The sequence below is a fragment of the Oncorhynchus clarkii genome, chromosome 19 (genome assembly GCF_045791955.1).
Source record: "Oncorhynchus clarkii lewisi isolate Uvic-CL-2024 chromosome 19, UVic_Ocla_1.0, whole genome shotgun sequence".
Taxonomy (NCBI): domain Eukaryota; kingdom Metazoa; phylum Chordata; class Actinopteri; order Salmoniformes; family Salmonidae; genus Oncorhynchus; species Oncorhynchus clarkii.
The window spans coordinates 27,455,272-27,472,184 of record NC_092165.1 but is presented as its reverse complement, the minus strand read 5'-3'; the positions used below and the strand labels follow the sequence as shown (position 1 = coordinate 27,472,184).

Sequence of the window (16,913 nt, the reverse complement as noted above, 5' to 3'; positions counted from 1 at the left end):
AAAAGGGGTGTAACACAATCAGTGCCAGGGGTTCCTGATGTTTGGTACACTCAGTGAATATGTGTTACAGAAGTGTGTTTGTGTGCTTTACTGTACTACATGTCATTTAATGTTCCATTTCTTTACACCTACCACATTGACCGTGTGTGTGTGTTTGTGTGTATGTGTGTGTGTGTTTGTGTGTGTGTGTGTGTGTGTGTGTGTGTGTGTGTGTGTGTGTGTGTGTGTGTGTGCGTCTGTGCTTAGTGTTGAGCGATTATTGCTTTTTGAGGTCGGTTGGATTTCGGGTTTAACATTTTTGGGGGGACATTAAATGCACTATGCGTTATGAGGGTTGAATACTGTAACAACAGAGAACACAGAAATAAATGAATAAAAGTCACATGATGGTAGGGACTGCCCATTGCTGCTTATCATTTAGCAACCATCATTCATCCACCTTACTTTAATCAAATATTTCAGTTGTTGTGTGTATTACATGTGCTTTGTTAGAATACTTTAGTATTTCATTTCATGTCATCGTCTCATCATTATAGAGCTGCTGCCTATGCTGTCTGAGATAATCACAAATAAGTTCTCCAGTAGGCATCACAGAAGAAGAAAAAACTAAATGGAATTCAAATAATTGAACCAATGTTGGTTAAACTAATTGAATCAATTAGTTGTTTCAAAACGGAAAAATAACCGACATTTCGGGTTAATCGCTCAGCACTAGTGTGTGTGTGTGTGTGAGTGAGTGTGTATGTGTGTGCGCGGCTGGTAGTGACCTCATCTCTCCGTGCTCTTTACTGTAGGTCATAAAGCCCATTCAGTTTTTAGCTGGTCTTTTTATAATAGCGTAGATTTGGGCATTTGTAAACTGTGAATTATGTGAATTATTTGGGTATATCACACACGTGTAACCGGTGTAAAATGGCTAGCTAGTTAGCGGTGCGCGTTAGTAGTGTTTCAATCGGTGACGTCACACGCTCTGAGACCTTGAAGGAGTTGTTCCCCTTGCGGAGGCTTTTGGAGCGATAGTAGTGATGCGTGGTGGGAGGCAGTTGTTGAGGTGCTCAGAGGGTCCTTGGTTCAAGCCCAGGTTGGTGCAAAGAGAGGGACGGAAGCAACATCGTTACACACGCAATGCAGCAATCTAAACGCTTCCAGATTGCTCTAGCCTGGTCCCAGATCTGCTTGTGCTCTATAGCCAACTTCTATGGTCATGGGCTTGTACAAGATGTTTTGTCCTGGACAGCCAGTCCTATGTTGTGTCAAAACATGACAATGACCACAGGCGAGATGACAAGACAGCACAAACTGATCTGGGACCAGGCTACCATCGCTTTACTCACTGAAGACAACTGCTATGTGCTTATGTATCTATATGGAATCAAATCTCTTCAACATCAGCTCTGCGGATGGAACCACATTTGTTGACAAACCACTGAATATCTCAAATCAGACTTCAAACCATTGAAACCAGGTAGATCGACTGAACTAGGGCAAGTATTGTAGGCTACCATGTGTATCTGACGCTGAGGTGGAACGTAGTAGTGTTTAGTCGGTAGAAACCCAGGTCTAAAACAGGCCTGATTATCCCCTCACAAAACTTTTACAGCCTGGCTAATGATTCATTAATAGTTCACTCTCACACCACAGTCTAAAATCTTTCTTTCCAGTAAAACTGTAGGTGATTAAACAGAAATAAGACATTAGGCTATACTGGACACTCACAGAGGACAGACTTATAAACAAAACAATACAGTCTACTGATTCATGAAATATTTCAGGTTACTACTAGTTTATTGAAACGTTTGTGGTCAAACGCACACACTTAAACCATCATTAATCATCATTAAAAACATAGGTGCTGGGCTATAAAAGAATACCAGTATAGAACAAGAAGGCCGCACGCTGTTAAAGCTCCCAATTCGTTCGATTTATTGAGAAAAAACGGAAAAACGGATCATCCTCTCATATTCTGTTTATACTATAGTAATAAGCTTTCTACCACTTACAACACAATCAATTCTCAAATAAAATCAGCGTTGAGCTCTGATGCAATATCCTGTGCAGTTCCTACCATAGTTCCTGGCACAAGTGGGCTTGACTCCCTGCGAAATCTGATCCTGCATTTGGCCCTTTAAAGGAATATGGGATGCATTTAGGGACTGGAGAATCGGGATCCACGGCACGGTGACACAGTCCCCTGAACTCTCTCAGTCTCTCTACGTGCATGAGAGACGCGGACAACCGGGGTTATACCGGACGATACTACAGCATGAAACGTTGAAAGAAGAGGAAGAAGTAGGCTAGGAATACAGTCAGGGAGTGAGTGTTAATTGCAGCGTGATGTGATTTACCAGGGCGAGTTTACTAGGCTACGTGAAGCAAGAGAGAGCGAGAGGGAGCGGACTGACTGCAGGACTACAAAGTCACAAGGTGAGAGGTACTGGTGTTAGAAATAGGTCCGCTAGAAGCAGCAACGCGTAAATTGTTGTCTATTTCCGATTGTAGCATACTGCTCATCCGCTTTGATTTATGCTCTCTGACAGGGACCTACAGTAGTTATTACGAGTCTGCGCTATTGTAGTCTTACTATTCGTTTTACATCGTTAGAAGAGAAATGCAACACGAGTTTAGGATTGAACATTGATATTTTGCTATAGACGTTTTCATGGTGGTTTATAGTCCAGTGTGTGTGTGTGTGTGTGGCACACCTGTGCGTTGCTTGTGACCATTCTTGGACAATATCACACCAGCAATGTAACTTTGACGTCATCCTCTTGGCATGCAAGAAGATGATATACAGAAGATGATTTTTTATGCAATAAACATACAAACTTTTGTAGTTTGTGTGTGTGTGTGTGTGTGTGTGTGTGTGTGTGTGTGTGTGTGTGTGGGCGCATGCATGTTTGCGTGTTTGTGTTGTGGAGTGTTTTGGTGTGTATCTCTCGCCAGCTAGCCAACTGTCTGTGTATCACATTCACATCCATAATAATGGTCATACTAATTAATACATGTATACCTAAACAGCCCAGGTGTTATCCAAGGGCAGCAGGGACAGTGGCCTACCATCTGTCCTGTACTGCCACTTCCACACTAAATGCATTCGGTTGGGTGTTGGCTTTTTCCCCCATCAGAATTGGATCATGTGGTATGTACAGCACAGTAGCATCTATTTGATCGGAGTGATAAATCATAATCTTATTTATGACATGGGTATTAACCATGACGGTATTTCATCTCTTACCTCCTTTTCTTTCTAACTGTAAATATGTAGGCCACAGTCGGTACAGACAGAATCCCAAGCATGGCAGATGTGCACTTCTTAGGCCAGTTCAGACTCCACACCTAGTTCCCCGTGTTGAGCTTTTGTTCGAGGACCTGTGTCAAGGCATGCGCTGCTATATGCCTCTACCCTACTGTATGTCCGAGCTGGGGATTATGTTTACACTGCTGCAACGTTTTCCCCACAGCACAGTCCTGCTCCCTCCTCTCCTGTAGTTAGTCATGCATTGTTGAGGGGAGACAGGATTGTGTGTGTGTGTGTGTGTGTTTTCCGCTATGGGACAGCAATGCCCTGGTCTGTATTTACGGCAGAGACTGATAATGAGTGTGGTCAGTTTACAGAGAGCCTGTCATTAGACTACCCTGCTTGCACACTCAGCTTCCTATAGAGGTAGGGAGGGAGAAGAGGGGGCAAGGAGAGAGGGGTAGAGGAGAGAGAGGTGGAGAGGAGAGAATGAGGAGTGGGCAGGAGAGGAGGAGGGCAGTAGAGGTAGAGAGGAGGAGGAATAGAGGAGGAGAGAAGGACAAGGGGAGAGGTAGTGAGAAGAGGGAAGGAGAGGAGGAGGGCAGGAGAGGTGGAGAGGAGGAGGACTAGAGGAGGAGAGAAGGACAAGGGGAGAGGTAGTGAGGAGAGGGAAGGAGAAGAGAGAAAAGAGGAGGAGAGGCGGAGAAGAGAGAAGATAAGGAGGAGAGGAGAGAGAAGGAGGAAAGTAGAGGAGGAGGAAAGAGGGGGGGGATAGAAGAAAGGAGGGAGGAGATGAGAGGTGGAGTGGAGAGGGAAGGAGGAGTGGAGTGGAGGAGGGAAGGAGGAGTGGAGTGGAGGAGGGAAGGAGGAGTGGAGTGGAGGAGGGAAGGAGGAGTGGAGTGGAGGAGGAAAGGAGGAGTGGATAATAGAAAGGACAGGAAGGAGATGGGGGGTGGAGTGGAGAGGAGAGAAGAGGAGTGGAGAGAGGTGGAGAGGAGAGAAGGAGGAGATGAGAAGTGGAAAGGATATGAGAAGAGGAGAGGGGAGGAGAAGAGAGGAGAGGAGGGGAGGAGAGAAAAGGAGGAGAGGAGCGGAGATGAGGAGAAAGGTGGAGAGGAGAGAAGGAGGAGAGGAGAGGAGGGGAATAGAAGAGAGGAGAGGAGGAGAGAGAAGAGGAGGAGGAGAGAGGGGAGGAGAGGAGAAGAGAAGAGGGGAGGAGAGGAGGACAGAAGAGGGGACGAGAAGAGGGGATAGGAAGAAAGGGGGGGTCCTACATTGGCTCTTAGGTGCCCCTGAACATGCCAGTCTTTGAATGTACAGCTGTTACAGACCCTTGAGCTGCATAATGTGTATAAAGCTGTATTCATAAAACCACTAAAGTTGGGGTTTGGACAGTATGCCATGTAGAGGTCGACCGATTATGATTTTTCAACGCTGATACTGATACCGATTATTGGAGGACCAAAAAAGCCGATACCGATTAATCGGCCAATTCTTATTTATTTATTTGTAATAATGGCAATTACAACAATACTGAATGAACACTTATTTTAACTTAATATAATACATCAATCAAATCAATTTAGCCTCAAGTAAATAATGAAACATGTTCAATTTGGTTTAAATAATGAAAAAACAAAGTGTTGGAGAAGAAAGTAAAAGGGCAATATGTGCCATGTAAGAAAGCTAACGTTTCAGTTCCTTGCTCAGAACATGAGAACATATGAAAGCTGGTGGTTCCTTTTAACATGGGTCTTCAATATTCCCAGATAAGAAGTTTTAGGTTGTAGTTATTATAGGAATTATAGGAATATTTCCCTCTATACCATTTGTATTTCATTAACCTTTGACTATTGGATGTTCTTATAGGGAAGCAGCGTTACCCATGCAGAGCAAGGGAAACAACTACTAGAAGGCTCAGAGCGAGTGACGTTTGAAACGCTATTAGCGCGCGCTAACTAGCTAGCCATTTCACTTCGGTTACACCAGCCTCATTATATGCAACACAGGACACGCTAGATAATATCTAGTAATATCATAAACCAAGTGTAGTTAACTAGTGATTATGATTGATTGTTTTTTATAAGATACGTTTAATGCTAGCTAGCAACTTACCTTGGCTTACTGCATTTGCGTAACAGGCTTGTGGAGTGCAACGAGAGAGAGGCAGGTCGTTATTGCGTTGGACTTGTTAACTGTAAGGTTGCAAGATTGGATCCCCCGAGCTGGCAAGGTGAAAATCTGTCGTTCTGCCCCTGAACAAGGCAGTTAACCCACTGTTCCTAGGCCGTCATTGAAAATAAGAATGTGTTCTTAACTGGCTTGCCTAGTTAAATAAAGGTATAAAAAAGAGAATATTAATACAATTTAAAAATCAGCAAATCGGTGTCCAAAAATACAGATTTCAAATTGTTATGAAAACTTGAAATCGGCCCTAATTAATCAGCCATTCCGATTAATCGGTCGACCTCTAATACCATGTTCACTTCACCGTAAAGTTGCACGCTTCTGTTTAGACGTCTAGAGTAAAAGGCTGGTAATTTAAATCTCCATAGTTTAGTGTTTATTTTGTTTCCAATAACAAACCTCCTTTTTAAGAACACACTCAAAAACAAAGTAAGGAAACCCCATAAAAGGTGTGTGCGTATGTGTAATCTTTCCTTTCTGCTTGCTAATCTAAATGGAATACTGTAGCTACTTTGGTGGTAAAGTGAGGCACTGAGACCAAAACACTGAGTCATAGTTTTAAACAAGAGTGTATGTGTGTGTGTGTGTGTGTGGGAGGGGGGGGGGGGGCTCTGTCCTAGATAGTTATGTGAACCAGACAGGAAGACCATACTGGATATATCTATGTAATGTAACCTGTCCCTGACCACTCCACATCTATAAACATAACTCTCTCCTTGTGTTGTTTTCTGTCTCTTTTTCTCTATTACATGCACACACACACACACAAATTTAGACACTTGGTCATTCTGGTTAAAAGACAGTGGGGATTTGAAATGTCTACTGGGATGATATCATCCCATCCTCGGTCCAATCACCTAATCTATTACATCACCCCAGCTGCATGCTCAGCACTGTGTATGCATGTGTGTGTGTGTGTGTGTGTGTGTGTTTGTGTGTGACAGTGAGAGAGAGAGAGGGAGAGAGAGAGTGGGTGTGGGTGTGTTTGTAAGTGTGTGTGTGTGACAGTGAGAGAGGGAGAGAGAGAGTGGGTGTGTGTGTGAGTGTGTGTGTGTGACAGTGAGAGAGAGAGAGAGAGAGAGTGGGTGTGGGTGTGGGTGTGAGTGTGAGTGTGGGTGTGGGTGTGGGTGTGGGTGTGGGTGTGGGTGTGCATGTGCGGGTGTGTGTGTGCATGTGCTTACCAGTGTTGAAGAGTTATGGCTGGCTGGGGAGTGTGTGTTTGAAATGGTTGCTAATTGAAGAGGTAGTGGTTGAGTATGTGATCAACTAGCGAGCTCTCTATGCATTAGAGACCAACACACGCTCTCCGACCCAACACACACACACACACACACACACATTGTCCAAAATGTTTAAGCAGTGAGTTAGCCACGTCAATTTTTGCACATAGCTCATCATGCTCAGATTATTGCCAAACATTTCAGTCAATAGCCATTGTCATGGAGCCAGACGTTTTCAGCGTTACTGAGTCAGTGTAGCTCATATGTAGATTACATGTACACTGCCGTACAAAGGGGGTCACTTAGAAATGTCCTTGTTTTTGAAAAGAAAAGCACATTTCTTTGTCCATTAAAATAACATCAAATTGGTCAGAAATGCAGTGTTGACATTGTTCCTTGTTGTAAATGACTATTGTAGCTGGAAATAGGCGTACAGAGGCCCATTATCAGCAAACATCACTCCTGTGTTAGCTAATCCAAGTTTATCATTTTAAAAGGCTAATTGATCATTAGAAAACCCTTTTGCAATTATGTTAGCACAGCTGAAAATTGTTGTTCTGATGAAAGAAGCAATAAAACTAGCCTTCTTTAGACTAGTTGAGTGTCTGGAGCATCAACATTTGTGGGTTCAATTACAGGCTCAAAATGGCCAGAAACAAATAACTTTCTTCTGAAACTCGTCAGTCTATTCTTGTTCTGAGAAATAAAGGCTATTCCATGCGAGAAATTGGCAAGAAACTGAAGATCTCATACAACGATGTGTACTACTCCCTTCACAGAACAGCGCAAACTGGCTCTAACCAGAATAGAAAGAGGAGTGGTAGGCCCCGGTGCACAACTGAGCAAGAGGACAAGTACATTAGAGTGTCTAGTTGGGAAACAGATGCCTCACAAGTCCTCAAATGGCAGCTTCATTAAATAGTACCCGCAAAACACCAGTCTCAACGTCAACAATGAAGAGGCGACTCCGGGATGCTGGCCTTCTAGGCAGAGTTCCTCTGTCCAGTGTTCTTTTGCCCATCCTAATCTTATATTTTTATTGGCCAGTCTGAGATATGGCCTTTTCTTTGCAACTCTGACTAGAAGGCTTCTTTAATCAGCCCACAGTTTTCAGCTGTGCTAACATAATTGCAAAAGGGTTTTCTAATGATCAATTAGCCTTTTTAAAATGATAAACTTGGATTAGCTAACACAACGTGCCATTGGAACACAGTGATGGTTGCTGAAAATGGGCCTCTGTACGCCTATGTAGATATTCCATTAGAAATCAGACGTTTCCAGCTACAATAGTCATTTACAACATTAACAATGTCTACACTGTATTTCAGATCAATTTGATGTCATTTTAATTGACAAAAAATGTGCTTTTCTTTCAAAAACAAGGACATTTCTAAGGGAACCCAAACTTTTGAATGGTAGTGTATATCTTGGTTCCAGCGAACTGCTTGCAGCAGGGTTTCAGTCCAGTATCCCCCAGACAACTAGTGTTTTCTCAACTCAGTAGGTGTTTCAAGGTCTCCCAGCTGGAGAAGAAGGGAGCAGAGGAAGGAAGACCCACAGAAGGCCTAGACAGGGACCAAGGGAGGGAAGGCCCAGGGAGGGAAGGCTCAGGGAGGGAACACCCAGGGAGGGAACGCCCAGAAAGGGAAGGCCCAGGGACGGAAGGCCCAGGGAGGGAAGGCCCCAGCCCAGGCTCCTTGCAGCAAGAGGAGAGGAGAGGGGACCAACCCTGGCCCACTCTCTCCCCCCTATGTTAAACAAGCATGCAGTGCTAAAGGAACTGAATTGTTCCATGGAGAATTAGCATGGTCGTGCTGAAAGTGTTTAACCAGCAAATGGTTTGTTTGCACCCATTAGCTAGCGTACTGGTGGAGGTGGCCTGGCCTGGGCTTACCATAGCAGGGATGTTTTGGCCTGGTCTGGTCTAGCCTGAATGGACTAGCAGGGCCTACCATACCAGGGTTGGCCTGGTTTGGCCATAGCTAGCTGGGCCTACCGTAGCAGGCCAGCTCTATGCTAGGCTGGCAGGGTCTAGCATGGCTGTCTGCTTTCACTCCTGCTGACCTCTCCTCCCTTACACACCGTGTTTCCCTTTGCCTGGCTGGTTCTTCTAAACCTCCAGAGAGATCCATCCAGCACTCAACCAGGGTCTAGGCCTTGTGGTGGGCCAGAGGAACCTCTGGATATATGGCTTCTGTAATTAGCCTGCTAGCCGGTGCTAACCCTACACTTATGAGCAGGCTAATTGCAGAGAGTACAGAGAGAACTGGCTCAGTTTCAGCAGCCATCTGTTTGTCTGGCCGGCAGGCTGGTTAGCTAAGTGGCTGGTTGTCTATCTGTTTGTCTGGCTCTCTGGCTGGCTGACTGGATGGCTTCTCATCTGTCCGTCTGTCTGTCTGAGTCTGTCTTTATGAGTTACACATTCAACACTTTGTTGTCATTACTATAATCAACTTTTCCCCCATTGAATTCCCGCTTGAGCCTTTACGAATAAACATGCTAGAGTGTCCGTCTAGCCATAGAAAAAAAGGAGAACTAGTCAAATCATTGTATTTGTCACATGCTTCACAAACAACAGGTGTGGACTAACAGTGAAATGCTTACTTACGAGCCCTTCCCGACAATGCGGAGAGAAGAAAATAGCAAAATAGTCAAACAAATAAATAGGGCTAAATAATAACACAAGGAATGAGTGAGTACACAATGAGTACACAATGAGTACACAATGATAACTTGGCTGTATACACGGGGTATCAGTGCCGAGTTGATGTGCAGGGGTACGACGCAGTCGAGGTGGATATGTATGTTGAACGCTGAGCTCTAGTCGATGAACAGCATTCTCACGTAGGTGTTCCTTTTGTCCAGGTGGGAAAAGGGCAGTGTGGATTAGAGACTAGGTCATCTGGGGACCTTTTGGGGCGGCATGCGAATTGGAGTGGGTCCAGGGTGTCTGGGATGATGGTGTTGATGTGAGCCATGACCAGCCTTTCAAAGCCTTTCATGGCTACAGACGTGAGTGCTACGGGGCGATAGTCATTTAGACAGGTTGCCTTGGCATAACGGGATTTCTTAATAACAAGTTTCCGGATTAGTGTCCCGCTCCTTGAAAGCGGCAGCTCTAGCCTTGAGCTGAGTGGGGAGGTTGCCTGTAATCCATGACTTCTGGTTGGGATATGTACATAGGGTCAATGTGGAGAGAACGTCGCCGGAGACTGATCTGGTAAACTCCTCAATGCCATCGGATGAAGCCCGGAACATATTCCAGTCTGTGCTAGCGAAACAGTCCTGTAGCTCAGCATCCGCTTCATCAGACCACTTTCATATTGAGTGCTGTTGCTTCCTGTTTGAGTTTTTGTTTGTAAGCAGGAATAAGCAGGATAGAGTTATGGTCAGATTTACCAAATGGAGGGAGAGCTTTGTATGTGTGTGGAGTAAAGTTGATCTAGAGTTTTTTCACCTTTAGTTGCACAGGTGACATGCTTGTAGAAACACTATTGTACCGGCCTGGATCCCGTTTCACTCCTGCCCTGTAATTAAGAAGGGATTGCCTTGGTCTGGCTGGGCTGGGGAGAGCTGGGGGCTGGGAGTGGGGGTGGAATACAGGCATTGCATGGCCAGGCTGCGCTAGGCCTTGGCAGAAAATATACTAAAGCTATGGAGATCTTGGTGTGGGACTGACACTGGGGGTGGGGCACAGGGACTGGGTTAGGAGGCATTAGGTCATTTAGTTAAAAAGCACGGCCTGGGCCTGCTGTGTGTAGAGCTAAAGACAGTTTGAGGTTCAAAGAGGAAGCTTTTATTTAACTGTCATAATGAAGTCATCGCTGAGAGGTTGTTTGCTTTTCTCACATTGCCCCACTGAGTCACAGGAAGTGAAGTGAGGATGAGTTGTAAGGTGAAACTATTTCCATAAGATCTCCAGAGGGGTTTCACATGATTTTGATTAGCAAAAGATGCTGTATCTTAATTTGATCATCCTATTGTTGCAGGGATTTTTCTGAACAGAAAGGAAATGCAAGCTTGTATTGTATTCAAGGTTTAAAAAGGCTTCTAAAGTTTGTAATATCCACTTTAAAATGTCAGACTGGATTTACTCTAACAAATCATTTATTTACTTGAATGTCCATTCATTATAATCCACATAATAATAATGTCCTGTTCAGTGTTGTGATTAGTTACTTGAAAGTAACATATTACATATTTCTAGTTAATGCGTGACATTAAAACATTACTTTGTGTGGAAAGTAACACGCTACATTACTAGTTCTATTACTTTGCGTTACTTTCATGAAAAAAATCGGACTGTTTGAGGGAGCAAGGCGAGCCGCACACACACACATACCTAAGATAGACTACTTACTAACTCACCCAATGATGCGCAGCTCACGCACCAGAGATGACGATGTGCTCGTGCCAAAAACCTCTCTCTCTCTCTTGTTAAACAATGCTGTTGGCTCAATATGCCTATTTGGAAGTTGATAGGATATTTTGGAACAGACAGATTAGATTGAATATAGAACAACAGGGGAGCTATTTGCTTTCCAACCTGTTTTTTTTCTTCCCGCGATTGTATTTGAAATATTGTGAAGGCCTGTTTTGGCTGCATGCTGTTCACTAGGGTTGGGCGACATACCGTATTTGACTATATACTGGTGTAGCAATATTGATGTTACACAGGAAACGGAAACCAGTTGTTACTTACTTCATTCATGTGCTGGTTGACAACATGCCTAGTAAAGTTTGCTTAACTATCTATCTGTGTCTGTCATGACCACAACACAAAGCATATTGAAACATGGTGGCAGCGGTACTCGAAAGAACCTGGATCTCATCGATGTAAATGAAGGATACATCCCAGGCGGCAGTTTGAAAAAGTGCCGCGTTTACAGGCTAGTCATCGTGCCGAACGTCTACGTTAGCTGGCTATCGTGAGAGACTCCGTGCTAAAAGCTAGCTGGCTATTGGACACAAGCCGATTCGTGAGTAGCCAACGTTCCATTCTACCAGTAAATCACCATTGGAAACTGCACTGAAACCTCTGGGAAAAATAGACTGATGATTGTAATTTAGCACTGACCTGGAAAAGTTGGAAAGAGGAATTCAATTTGTACACGGCTCTTACAATGAGAGAAAAACCTGAGGACTACAAAGGGAAGCTACTGTATTATCTCATTGGGGGAAAAGGCAGAGAGATTTGTGAGACCCTATGTGTGGGCATTACAAAAGACAATCTCTCTGTTGAGGAAGTAATTGCATTACTGGATGCAGTTTGTGATCCCACGAAACATGAAACAATTGAGAGAGATAATTTTTTCATGCGAAGTCAGGGCCAAGATCAGAGTTTAGACAAGTATCTCACTGAATTGAGAACTCTAGTGGCCACCTGCAACGTTGGAGTAATCACAGACTCTCTTATCAGGGACAGGATTGAGTGTGGCACGTGTGACCCACACTTAAGAGAGCTCTTACTCAGAGAGACTGATCTCAGTTTAGAGAAATGCATACAGATTGGAAGAGCTGCAGGACTGCCCAGACGGAGATCTTAAGTCAGAAATGTACAGGGCCTCTGAGTCAGCTGATGCTGACTCAGAGAGCGGTGAGGATGTTCTGTGCATCACACTAGGGCCAAAGTCAGAGAGCATCAACGTGGTGCAGGAGAAAACCACAGACCCCAATGCAGCTCTCTTTGCAACCATGCTGGTCAACAAAAAGTCAGTCAGATTTCAGCTAGATTGTGGTGCTAGTTGTAATGTTGGCCCTGCAAACCTCATAAAAGCCAGTCACCTAGAGCCCTGCAGTCGGGTATTGGTGATGTACAGCAAGTGTACTCTGACACCACTGGGGAAGTGCACACTTAAAGCGATCAATACACGCAATAAGAAAACCTACCGAGTGGAGTTCATCGTAGTCAACAAGAATGTGCACAGGCCCATTCTAGGCAGTAAGGCTATTCAGGCAATGGAGTTGATTACTGTGCAGCATCACAACATCCTGGCCACCGAGAAAATAACAGGATCCTGGACTAGAGAGCCAATTAAACAGGACTACTCTAATGTATTCCAGGGAGATGGATGCTAACCCGGCAAACTGAAGCTGGAAGTGGATGAGCGAGTGGAGCCCGTCCAGCTGTCAAAGAGAAGAGTGCCAGTAGCACTGTATAAACCACTCAAAGAGGAGCTCAGTGGTCTAGAGAAAAGAAGGATGATTAAAGCAGTTGAAAAAAGCACAGATTGGATTAGCAGCCTGATTGTAAGTGAAGAAACCGTCTAGAAACCTAAGAGTGTGTATTGATCCGAAACCTCTCAACAAGGCGCTCAAGGGGAGCCATTACCCACTTCTCACTATTGAAGACGTGCTGCCAGATCTGAACAGGGCACGCGTGTTCTCTGTTTGTCATGTAAAGAAAAACGGATTTTAGCATGTAGAACTGGAGGAGGAATCCAGCTATCTCACCACGTTCTCTGCTCCCATGGGACGCGACAGGTGGCTGCGCCTGCCAATGGGAATCAGTCCAGCACCAGAGATCTTTCAGGAGTCAAAATCACTGCAGACGACATCCTGATTGTGGGACAAGGAGACAACGATGAAGAGGCGACTCTGGACCATGACAAAAACCTGAAAACGCTCCTGGACAGATGCAGGAAGCTCAATATCAAGCTGAATCCGGAGAAGCTGCAGCTCAGGCTGAAGGAAGTGCCCTACATTGGCCACCTGCTAACATCGGAGGAGTTGAAAGTGGACCCAGGAAAAGTGACAGCCATCAAACAGATGCCTAGGCCTACAGATGTGCAGGGGATGCAGCGCTTCCTGGGCATGGTAAATTACCTAGCCAAGTTCTGCAGCCATGCCACGGAGCTCTGCGAGCCACTGCGACAGCTAACACTCAAGGACTGTGGGAGTGGTCAGAGAGACATGAGCAAGCTTTCAATAAAATCAGGGATACCATTGCACAGACCCCTGTGCTGAAATACTACAATCCAACAGAGCAGCTACAACCAATAGCATACGCCTGCAGAGCCCTGACAGACTGAAAAAGGGTATGCACAGATAGAGAAGGAGCTGCTTGCAGAGCCCTGACAGAGACTGATAAAGGGTATGCACAGATAGAGAAGGAGCTGCTTGCAGAGCCCTGACAGAGACTGAAAAAGGGTATGCACAGATAGAGAAGGAGCTGTTTGCAGAGCCCTGACAGAGACTGAAAAAGGGTATGCACAGATAGAGAAGGAGCTGCTTGCAGTGGTGTTTGGCATGAAGAGGTTCCACCAGTTCACACATGGACGAACTGTGGAAGTGCAGTCAGATCACAAGACGTCTAGAGAGCATCATGACAAAGCCTCTCCACAGCGCACCAAAAAGACTACAACTCATGCTCATTAGGCTCCAAAACTACGAGGTCAGTCTCCGATACATTCCGGGAAAACATGTGGTGCTGGCTGAGACCCTGACCTCACAGAACAAGCCAACAGAGGCAAACTGTCAGCTGGAGAAGTTCAAAGACAGACAACAGAAACCGGCAAAGAACTACGACACCTCTGCTAAGGATCTCACAGAGCTGCAACGAGATGACAGGGTGAGAGTTCAGCCACTCACAGGACAGAAACAGCGGTGGCAAAGGTCCTACAAGGTGAAGACAGAACAAGTCTTCAGGACGAACAGGCGTCACCTGAGGAAGAGCAGAGAAATAGAGGAGGATTTCCCTACTGTTGAGGAGCCTGGCACAGAGGCAGTAAATGGAGCACCAGCTTACGCCCAGCAGGGTGCTAAACACAACCTAGAGGTGAACGCTGCACCTCAACAAGAAGATCCAAACATCTCAGGTCAAGCACCTCCTGATGTAATCAACACTCCCCACGCAAGGTCTGGTAGGGCCATCCGAAGACCTGTACACCTGAAATAATTTGTGTGAAGGTAAAAAATGATAATAATTAATAGACAGTCAGAGACAGTAAACAAACATTCAGTTCACATTCCAGTTTATTGCAGACATGGACTTACAATCCAAAGTTAGGTGGAGTCTCCCCTTGTTGTAAAAAAAGAAAAAAAAGAGAACATGTAGCAATATTGATGTTACTCATATTGATGTTACACAGGAAACGGAAACCAGGTGTTACTTACTTCATTCATGTGCTGGTTGACAACATGCCTAGTAAAGTTTGCTTAACTATCTATCTTTGTCTGTCGTGACCACAACACAAAGCATATTGAAACAACCGGTATTTATGCACGGACCGGTTTGGGTTTTTACTTTACCTTCTACAATGGCATTTTAATGTTTGGTTGGTTAAATATAATGCGCCGTGTTTAACGTCCATTTTTATAGTTTACACCGCTACTTGAGCCACCCCTCTCCGCTCTCTCTTTCTCCATGCGGCTTTCCACACAGACCTAACCCCGCCCCCGTCACTCAAGGAGCGTGTTTGTTGTTGCTTGACAACGAGACACTTGTGTTCAGTCTGCATGGTCAATGCAGCACATGCAACAATGTTGATGACACCGGTGCTGTTTCTACTTTGATCTTAATATAAATCCACAGGCGTTCTATAATTACATTATTAGTTTGTGTATTTTACATCTGCAAACAGCTAGTTTGTATTTTCTTTGCAAGTTAAGCTAAATCGTGTTAGCCACTAATGCTAATCGCTAGTTAGCTGGCTAGCATGTTTGTGCAACAGTATTTTCTAAATCAAAGAGCAATAGGCAAAGCATGAATATGTTGGCTATATGAATGAAGATTTAATATAGCCAAAGATTATAGGGTCCACTCAAACACTGATCATCACCTTGGTTCCTACCCTGTCACAATAACTCGTCCATGGCATTTTCATTCGTTGTCATGTCAAACAGCACTATATTCAAAGTGCCCACTGTTAGTTATATTATAACTATAGAATTATAATAAACATTCTATTTCCACGATTCCAAAAGTTCAAATCGCAATTGCAACATTTGGTTAAAAATAAGGCCTAGTATTTTTGCCCATATCGTGGCAGTGTAGAAATGATCTCAAATGAGTGCAGGAAATGCAGAAATTGGTGGAAATGCAGGAAATTATTTTAGGTTGAAGTTGAATTGAACAGTATAAACCAATCAGAATGGAGAAGGACCCATTGAAATCATTTAGAATATATGTGTTTCCACCCTAGGGTCACACTCTACTCATAAAGCAAATTTAGAACTTTTATTAATCAAAAACATAAAATACTGTCAAATACTGTCATACTGTCAAAATCATACCATGATATGATATTTTGGCCATATTGCCCAGCCCAACTGTTCACTGACAGATTTTCCGCCATTCTGATTGGGATACACACAATCCACAGCTAGGCAATAAACAACAACAACAACAAAAACAATTGATCTTCCGTGGCTAAATTATAGGCCTACTCCCGGTGTAGTATTCTGAATTATTACATTTCTTTCTGAACAGACAGCAGTAATTCTATAAATTTGGCAAATGTATTTCAATTTATCAGTGGTGCTGCAGTACCCTTCCCACAGCTCTGATTCTATAGAGAGATGGTAGTTGCAGGCTCATGTCTATCAGAACAGAGAGAGGGAGAGAGATAATAGAAAGTTAATCTCATTCTAGTTCTGCGACTATGCATGCTTCTCTCTCTCACCGCAGCAATGGGCCACACATTGGTCTCTAGGCTACAATGTTGTGCAAACCATAAACCCGGGCCGACCAACCCAAATCAATTCTAGCAATATCAGGAACGGGCTGAAAATCTACATTTTCAAAAACATCTACAGTTTTTTTAGGGGGCATTAGAATTACAGAGTAGTCAACTTGACTGAACTCTTGTCGCTTTTATTCAAATTTTCACCTCTCGGTGAAAAAAATTGTTCATGCCACAAGCGGTACCGAATCCTGGCAAATAGGTTCAAGAACGAAGCCGAGAGGTGCTAGATCATGATCCAGCAGGATCCAGCTCAAATCACCCACAGTCGTAACTTTTGTAAGTCGTTACCCCCCCCCAACAATCTCTCACAGGCTCACGTCAGAATTAGAAGTTCATTCATGTTTGTCAAACGTAAAATGTAGAAGTTGTTCCAAATGCCAAATTTCGAAGTGTTTAAGGTTAAGTTTAGGCATTAACTCTGAATGGTTACGGTAAGGGTTACGGTTTGGGATAGGCTTAAAACAAAAATATTAAAAACAACTTTCTATCGCTGGATTTGAACATGCAACCTTTGGAAACAGAAGCAGATGCTTACACACCCATCCACCATCCCTGGCCACAAAACCCTAGCAAAACCTGCTT

General features: G+C 44.2%; 1 protein-coding gene across 3 annotated transcripts in view; it reads left to right on the top strand.

The window, feature by feature from the left end:
• Positions 1-2,155: 2,155 nt before the first annotated feature.
• Positions 2,156-16,913, top strand: part of LOC139374995 (pleckstrin homology domain containing, family H (with MyTH4 domain) member 1) — a 67,663-nt gene continuing 52,905 nt past the window's right edge. For all 3 annotated transcript variants that reach the window (XR_011627745.1, XM_071116322.1, XM_071116321.1), the window contains exon 1: positions 2,156-2,424. The gene's annotated coding sequence lies outside the window, so the exon portion shown is untranslated. The remainder of the gene's footprint in view (positions 2,425-16,913) is intronic.